Genomic DNA, 8,735 nt, shown 5'->3' with positions numbered 1-8,735 from the left:
AAAATAAAATCCCAACAGAAGCACTTGAAATAAAGAGAATGAGGATGAGAATGAAAGAAATAAAGAGGATGAGAATTAAAGAAATAAAGAAAAATAGGATCGACTACTCCCTTCTATCAAACTTGCGAATGTTGATGATGATTGTGTTGATTGAGCATTGAATGAATGTTGTTGATGAAGCCTACGTTGCTTGAATTAACTTGCATACCTTCCTTCTTCAAATCTCTAAATTCCTCTCACAAGTACTAGAAACCTAGAACTAGAAGGATTGAAACAAAAACTACACCTAGAGATTGAAGAACTTACAACCAAAATTGAAGAACAATCTTTGAATTAAAATTGCATAAAAGAAATTACAACCATTGAAATAAAAATTTGGAAAAGTAGAACTAGAAAACTAGAAGCCAAAAAATATGAAAAGAGACTAGAATTCTCAATACCTTCTAATACCCACACCCCACAAGTATTTATAGGGAGAGAGGAAGGAAGAGAGGGGAGGAGAGAGAGGCCTCCACATTTTTGAGTGGGCCCCACCTCCAAAATTCGTTGGAGGTGGTGTTGCTCACTCAATCTTTGATTTTTTTTTTTTGTTTTTATCTCTTCTTCCTTTTACATCAAAACATGATTCCCAAGAAAAAAGAAGAAAATAGAAAGTAAAATATACAAGTTCTTGGTTTAATACACCTTCTATTTTCTAATTTGAAAGCTTTCTAATTTGACTCTTGAGCATAGATTACACTCTCATGTGTTTCCTTTTTCTTGTAGGTGTCTTCTTCAAGTAATGTGAATAAGGCTCCCTCAATCTTTGACTCTTTAACTTCCCAAGTATAAGAGAATATTTCCCACAAGATATCCACCACTTGTTAAATCCCCACAGTGCCCTTGGAAATTCGTTAGAGAGAGAGAGAGTGTGTCATGTGGTCTTTCTTCTTCAAGAATTAAATTGATGCCAATTCTTCCCCTTAAAAAATCGTGGACCATGGGGTCCTCTTTAAAAAACGTGGAGCATAGTGAGGGAATCCCAAAAAATGCAAAAATAGGATCTTTTGCATGAGAGAATCTCAACCCTTGATCATAATTATCTTCTTTGATGCCAAATATATCCCTAGGAAATCACAGAGTGGCCCGGGCTTGCATTCTAGCTCATTTCTGGCTCATATTCTTTTTTGGCCCAAAAAGAATAATCGTATGTATGGATGTCAAAACTAATCCGTACTTTTAATGCATCATGTCCATCTTGCTTAGAATTCAGCCCTCTTCACAGCCATGGAAAGAAACATGGTGACTTTACATGTAGATTAGGAGATACAGCTTTCGATAGCCCAGAATAGCATAAAATGACCTCAAAATACCTAAAACCTGAAAAACAAAGAAAAATACCCGAGTAACTCTGTTCAATGTGGTAAAATGCATGCTTTATGCCTTAAGATTTCACACATAAATGTGCTCATCAAATTCCCCCTTACTTGAACTTTGCTTGTCCTCAAGCAAACAAAACTAAAAGTATCCTTGAATGTAGAAATTCTAACTCACTTTTGTAGGAATCACGGTTGCACTTCATACGTGCAACAAGCCTTTAAATCCCTAGGTTACCCCTAGTGGACGAGTTTTGTCTCGTGGATGTTTGCAGTGAATGTACACCCAAAATTCACGATTCCAAAAATGTTGCAAATTCTAATTCTGGCATAAAGTAGGATAGTGCAAACAATATCTAAAAATGCTCAACTAAAGATCAAGGAGCCAAAGATTCTCCCATACTTGAATTTTATTACCCCACATCAATTCAAGAAACAAATATGTATCAAGATTAAGGGATCTCCTCAAATCTTCTGAACACTACTCACCTTCAGGTAAACTAATCATAGCATCGATGGAACCAAAGACTTAGGCTTTGAGCATTTTTTTCCATACTTTTCCTTTTAGGCATTAAGGCAATAACTTTTTCTTCCTCTTCACATAGTGAACTCTATTTCTACTCCGCTACTGTTCCCTAAATGACATGGTTGAGCATACACCAGACACCCAAGTACTTGGTAGCTTCGCTTTTTGCATACATCTATAAAAACGTTGATGCTAGAGTTTTTTTTCTTTCAGAAGTTTCCTTCCAAGGAATTTTGAACAAGCCACCCCGTTTTCTGAGGCACTAGTGCCCTGTCTAGTTCCAAGGAATTCCACTTTCCTTTCTTGTTACTTTTTTTTTTCACTTTCATGCCTTGCCACAAATTGGTCTCAGCTTCTAGCCAAAAGATCAAAGGGTCCATAAAACACACAGAGGAATCTAGCCATCAAATGAAATGGTGCTCATATTTTCTAATTCAGTCCCCATCATCGGATATGTACTAATTACCGCCCTCGAAAAGGGATTTTTTTATTATTTCGCATGCTAGGGCACCTAAGTTTCTCTTTCTCTCGCTTCGCAATTAAAGAAACGTATGTACAAAACTACCACCACAATCAAAATTCACCAATTAAGTTCACACCCCCCACACTTAAATCATGCAGTGTCCGCAATGCACACAGAAAATAAAGAACAAGGAAAATTGAGGGGTTATACCTGATAGTGTTAATCATCAAGATAAAGAGGTTCATGGAGATCCATGACCTCTTCCGTTGGAGCAGACGGGAGTTCCAAGAAGGGCTTCAGTCTTTGACCATTAACTTTAAAGATCTCACCTGTGCTGGGATTCAAGAGTTCAATAGCACCGTGAGGAAAGACAAAGTGCACAATATAAGGTCCGTTCCATCGGGACCTCAGTTTCCCTGAAAAAATATGCAAATGGGAATTGTACAACAAGACTTTTTGATCCACCTCAAAAGATTTTCTCAAAATTTTCTTATCGTGGAAAGCCCTGGTTTTCGCCTTGTAAATCCGGGCATTCTCATATGCATCATTTCTTAGCTCTTCCAACTCAAATAGTTGGAGTTTTCTATACCCACTGACCTCAGACAGATCAAGATTCAATTTCTTGATGGCCCACCAAGGCTTGTGCTCAAGTTCCACTAGTAGGTGACACGCTTTCCCGCACACGAGTCGGTAGGGGGATTGATTGAGATTGGTCTTGTAAGCAGTCCTAAATGCCCATAGGACATCTACCAGATAGGTCAACCAATCCTTGCGGTTGAGGTTCACCGTTTTGTTTAGAATCTGTTTGATCTGTCTATTTGAGACCTCCACTTGGCCACTCGTTTGCGGATGGTAGGGAGTCGTAAGCTTATGGGTGATCCCATATTTTTGCATCAAAGCCTCGAAAGGCCTATTGTAGAAGTGCTTACCCCTATCACTTATGATCGCTCAAGGAGTGCCGAAGCGGGATAAGATATTTTCCTTCAAAAACTGGATCACCACTTTGTGGTCGTTGGATTTACAGGCTATGGCCTCTATCCATTTTGACACGTAGTCCACAACCAACAGAATGTATAAATTCCCAAAAGAATTGGGAAACGGTCCCATAAAGTTAATACCCAAAACATAAAAAATCTCCACAACAAGAATAGGATTTAGGGGCATCATGTTTCTCTTAGTTATTCGGCCCAAAGATTGGCAAGCTTTACAAGCCATGCAATAAAGGAAAGCATCCCTAAAAAGGGTAGGCCAGTAAAAACAGGACTGAAAGACTTTAGCAACCATTTTCTTGGGACCGAAATGACCCCCACAAGCATGATCATGACAAAACGATAGAATAGGAATCTGCTCATGCTCAGGGACACATCTCCTGATGATCTGATCAGGACCCATCTTGAATAAGTAAGGGTCATCCCAAAAGAAAATTTTGACCTGTGAATGGAACCAGTATTTTTCTTGGGTGGACCAATGATCAGGTGTCACACCCGTCACAAGGTAGTTCACAATGTCAGCATACCAAGGTTCGTTCATAACGGCCAATAATTGCTCATCAGGGAAATGCTCACTAATGGGGCAGTCATCCTTGCTTGCATTGGGCAGGCGGGATAGGTGGTCTGCAACCAAGTTTTCCGTCCCTTTCTTATCCCTTATCTTTAAGTCAAACTCTTGAAGAAGCAAAATCCAACGGATGAGACAGGCTTTAGCATCTTTCTTACCTAGAAGATACTTAATGGCAGAATGGTTAGTATAAATAATAACATGTGAGCCAACTAAGAATGAGCAAAATTTCTCCAAAGCGAAAACTACAGCTAAAAATCCCTTCTCAGTGGTAGTGTAATTGAGCTGGGCATCGTTTAGAGTTCTACTAGCATAGTAGATCACAATGGGCAATTTATTGAGTCTTTGACCTAGGATAGCACCAATAGCAAAGTCTGACGCATCACACATAAGCTCAAATGGGTTAGCCCAGATAGGAGCTTGAATGCTGGGGGTTGTGGTCAATTCCTTCTTCAACTGTTCACAACTCTCATGACACTCAGGAGAAAAAATAAAGGGGTGGTCCTTTGCAAGCAAGGTAGTGAGGGGTCTAGCTAACTTACTAAAATCCTTGACGAATCTTCTATAGAAGCCAGCATGCCCTAAGAATGATCGGATATCCTTCACACTCTTGGGTGGTGGCGAATTAGCAATGAGATCCACTTTGGCTCTATCAACCCGGATCCCTTCTTTGGATACTATATATCCAAGTACTATGCCCTGTTACCATAAAATGACATTTCTCCCAGTTTAAGACTAGAGTCTTCTCTCTGCATCTTTTTAAAATCAAAGAAAGGTGATGCAAGCAGTCAGCAAAGGTAGAGCCATGAATAGAAAAATCATGCATAAACACTTCCAGAAAGTGCTCTACCATATCAGAGAAGATATTCATCATGCATCGCTGGAATGTGGCAGGGGCGTTGTAAAGCCCAAAGGGCATACGCCGGTAAGCAAAGGTTCCATAAGGGTATGTTGGTCTTCGGTCTTCAAGGGCAATAGGGATTTGGTTATAGCCAGAGTATCCATCAAGGAAGCAATAATACTCATGTCTTGCTAGCCTCTCTAACATCTGGTCAATAAAAGGCAAAGGGAAGTGGTCCTTCCATGTTGCCGCATTCAGTTTTCTGTAATCAATGCACACTCTCCACCCTGTTTGGACACGGGTTGGAATCAATTCATTATCGACATTAACAACTACAGTGACACTAGATTTCTTAGGTACTACCTGCACTGGACTCACCCACTGGCTATCAGAAATGGGGTAGATGATCCCATGGTCCAAGCACTGGACCTCTTTCTTGATTGCCTCTTGTATGACAGGATTAGCCCTCCTTTGTGGTTCTCTTGAGGGCTTGGAACCCTCCATAAGATGTATATGATGCTGAACAATGGAGGGGCTAATACCTTTGATATCTGATATGGACCAACCTATGGCTTCCTTATGTTCTTTCAGAAGTTTGATCAACTCTTCTTCTTGACTAAAAGTCAGATCAGAGGCAATAATGATAGGAAGAGTTTGATCTTGTCCTAAGAAGGCATATTTTAGGTTGGAGGGCAACGCTTTCAACTCTAATGTGGGGGGCTCAATGATGGAGGGTTTAGGAATGGAGGTGGATAGGGGTCTAAGGGGCTCCACAGGCGATTGGATGCTCCAGACCGCAGACAAGATGGTATCATCAACACCTTCTAATTCCTCCATATACTCCTGAAATCCTGAATCAAAATCAATCTCAAAGAAAGTCTCAATGTCATCAGGGAATCCTTGAAATATATACACCTCCTCATCTATTGGGCTACTTGCCCAACCTAAACACATTAAAGTCCACAGATGTGTTGCCAAAAGATAATTTCATGAGACCATTCCTACAATTAATTAAAGCATTATTAGTAGCAAGGAATGGTTTACCCAAGATGATAAGGATTTGGTCCTTGATGTTTGCAACAGGTTGGGTATCTAAGACGATGAAATCCATAGGGAATATAAATTCCCCAACCTTGAGTAGGACATCCTCAACCATCCCCTTAGGAGTTTTTACCGATCCATCTGAAAGTTGAAGGGTGATTCTGGTGGGTTTCAGCTCTCCCAATCTCAATTGTTGCTAGACATGAAAGGCAATAGCTTCACACTTGCACCAAGGTCCAATAAGGCATGATCAATAGTGGTGTTGCCTATAGTGAAAGATATGGTTGGGCTCCCTGGGTCCTTATGCATGGCTGGTATTGGCTGTGCGATGAGAGAACTAATGTGAGCAGCCAAGAATGCCTTTTTGGGCACATTGGTGGTCAGCTTCTGGGTACATATGAGGACTTTTGCATCAGCGGGGACCTGGGCTATAGCATCCAACAAAGGGATGCTCACTTGAACCTATTTAAAGACATCAAGTATTTTCTCCATAGAAGGAGATTTCTTACTAACCAACCTATTTGGGAATAGGGCAGGTGGAGTATACATTCTTTTCGGGGTGATTCCTTTAACTTTCTCAAAAGAATCATCTTTGGTTTCATTAACCAAATCATCTTGAATTTCTTCAGGTTCATCAGACGAACCTAGAATAGAAGGCACTACAATGGCCTCATCAGTAGGGGAGAGTCAATGAGAATATCAGATGGTAAAGATTGAGGGGTACTAACCTGTTGATACTCACGGCTACTCCATAAAGTATATACTACATTAATCTGGCTAGAGGGCCCTAGATGTTGTTGACCCTGTGCAACATTGAGCTGAGGAGCATGGGTTCCTTGTTGAGTTAGAGCCTGATGTTTAGGATACAGCTTTGGCTGGCTAGGAAATTTTCATTTTTTTCTCTTATGTAAGATTGTGACAAGCTGGGTGAGTTGCTTTTCCACATTATTGTGGCTTGTCATGAGAAGGGCCATGCTTTTCTCTAGCTCACTTATTCTTGTTGTCTCTCCAGTATTAGTAAACCCTGGGGGTTGCTGATAGGGTGCAAGGAGAGGTGGCCTAGCAGACTTCATTTGACGTCCTAAATTAGGACGACGAGGGAGAGAATGAGGAGCCAAACTTGGGTTTGGTGGTACAAAATTAGGCCTTTGGGGACCAGGCTGGCCTTGATGGTGGAAGTTGGATGGGCCTACTTGATTCCCTTGGTTCTAGGAGAAATTAGGGTTATTTCTCCATCCTGGATTGTAAGTGTTGTTATAAGGATTGTTCTAATAAAGAACACTTACATTTTCAGTGTTGAAATTACCCACAAAGGTGTTGGGACATTCCTCCATAAGATGACCAAGTGTGTAGCACCAACTGCACATGGAGATTTGGTTGACTTGGTTAATTGGGATAGACTCTTTAGGAACTATGGCTTCCAACCTTTTGATGAGGCTATCTAATTTGGCTTCCTTGGGTGGTACACCTTCAATAAAGTAACCCTTAGTGGTTTTTTCAGCCTCTTGGGTAGACTCCCATTCCCTAGTCTTATCAGCCAAGTTGGTCAAAAATGTCCAAACCTCGTTCTCATCCGTAAAAGATGTAAATCCGGTGGGACACATAGATTCTAGTAGCTGCTTGGTCTGAAAGTCAATGCCCTTATAAATGATATGACAAAGTTGCCATAAGTCAATACCATGGTGAGGGCATTCTAACAGGAGATCCTTGAACCTTTCCATAAATCTAGAGAATGACTCATGTGGTTTCTACCTAAATTGAAAAATGTCACTCTTGAGTTTATTGGTTTTGTGAAGAGGAAAAAAACTTTTCGAAGAAGACAATCATAAACTGATCCCATGTAACAATGGAATTAGTCAGCAGACCATAGAGCCACTTCTTGGCTTAGTCTTTCAAAGCAAAGGTGATGAACCGAAGTCTAACTGCATCATCAGACAAATTTTGTACTTTAATCAGAACACACACCTCCTCAAATTCCCTAAGGAAGAGATAGGGATCTTCATTGGTCATCCCATGGAAATGGGGCAGCATACTAATGAAGTTTGACTTGGGTTCATAATTATTTCCTGTAGCAGTAGGTAGACTGATGCAAGAAGGCTATGTAGCCTTGGTAGGGTAGAACCTATCCTTAAGAGTCCTAGGCTGAGCTCGGTCGACCATGGTCAAAGTTGGTGGAGGTGAAGATTGTATTCTAACAAGTCGGTTGGTAGAGTCACGGGTCCACACTTTAACCACTTAAACCGATTAAGAAGTCTCTTTTTTTTTTTTAATAAAGAAAAATAAAAAAAAACTAGAAGAATCACTAAAAACACGAGGGAACTAAAGACAGTTGGTGAATCTGCCCCTTAAGGATTGAAACAATGATTCCAAAGCTGTAAGGTTGCCATGTAGGTTGACAACAAGGGAACCCGTATAGTCTTCAAAAACCACCTACGTGCGACTCCTGGCGGATTCTGATGTAGAGTGGAGGACTACTATACATTTTTGTTTCTAAACAAAAGCACTCACAATGTTGTTTTCTTGTTATCAAAGTTGGTCACCTCCAAAAATAAGTCACATGCCAATCCAAACCACCCAAATGAATCAAGGGGCGGCGTCATAGGTGACGAAATCCCATGAAGTACACCAAGATTGGTTGGGTTTGGGCATATGAAAATTTTTGGATGGAGTGCACATTCTTTGGAACAGAAGAGAAACAAGATTGGTTATTTTTTTATTTTTTATTTTTTATAAACAAAAGAAAAAAGAAAATTAAACACTTCGATTTACTTAAAACTAAGAAAAACAAAGTGGACAATTATCTCCCCGGCAACAGCGCCAAAAACTTGTTTGAGTTAAAAAATAATACCGCAAGCGTACGGGTCAATCGTAGCTACAGGTCGAACACGAGGAGATAAGCCACTCTATCTTACTTATTTAAAGTAGCGTGAGAGTGAACCAAATTAAGATGAT

The 8,735-nt window shown here is 40.3% G+C and overlaps 1 non-coding gene across 1 annotated transcript; it reads left to right on the top strand.

The window, feature by feature from the left end:
* The first annotated feature begins 7,457 nt into the window (after positions 1-7,457).
* Positions 7,458-7,564, top strand: LOC122649312. The gene has a single exon (XR_006331272.1). It is a non-coding gene; the product is annotated as a small nucleolar RNA R71 (small nucleolar RNA).
* Positions 7,565-8,735: the final 1,171 nt, after the last annotated feature.

The sequence above is a fragment of the Telopea speciosissima genome, chromosome 1 (assembly GCF_018873765.1).
Source record: "Telopea speciosissima isolate NSW1024214 ecotype Mountain lineage chromosome 1, Tspe_v1, whole genome shotgun sequence".
Lineage (NCBI taxonomy): Eukaryota > Viridiplantae > Streptophyta > Magnoliopsida > Proteales > Proteaceae > Telopea > Telopea speciosissima.
Note: the sequence above shows the minus strand (reverse complement) of the source record. Positions and strands in the feature narration are given on the sequence as shown.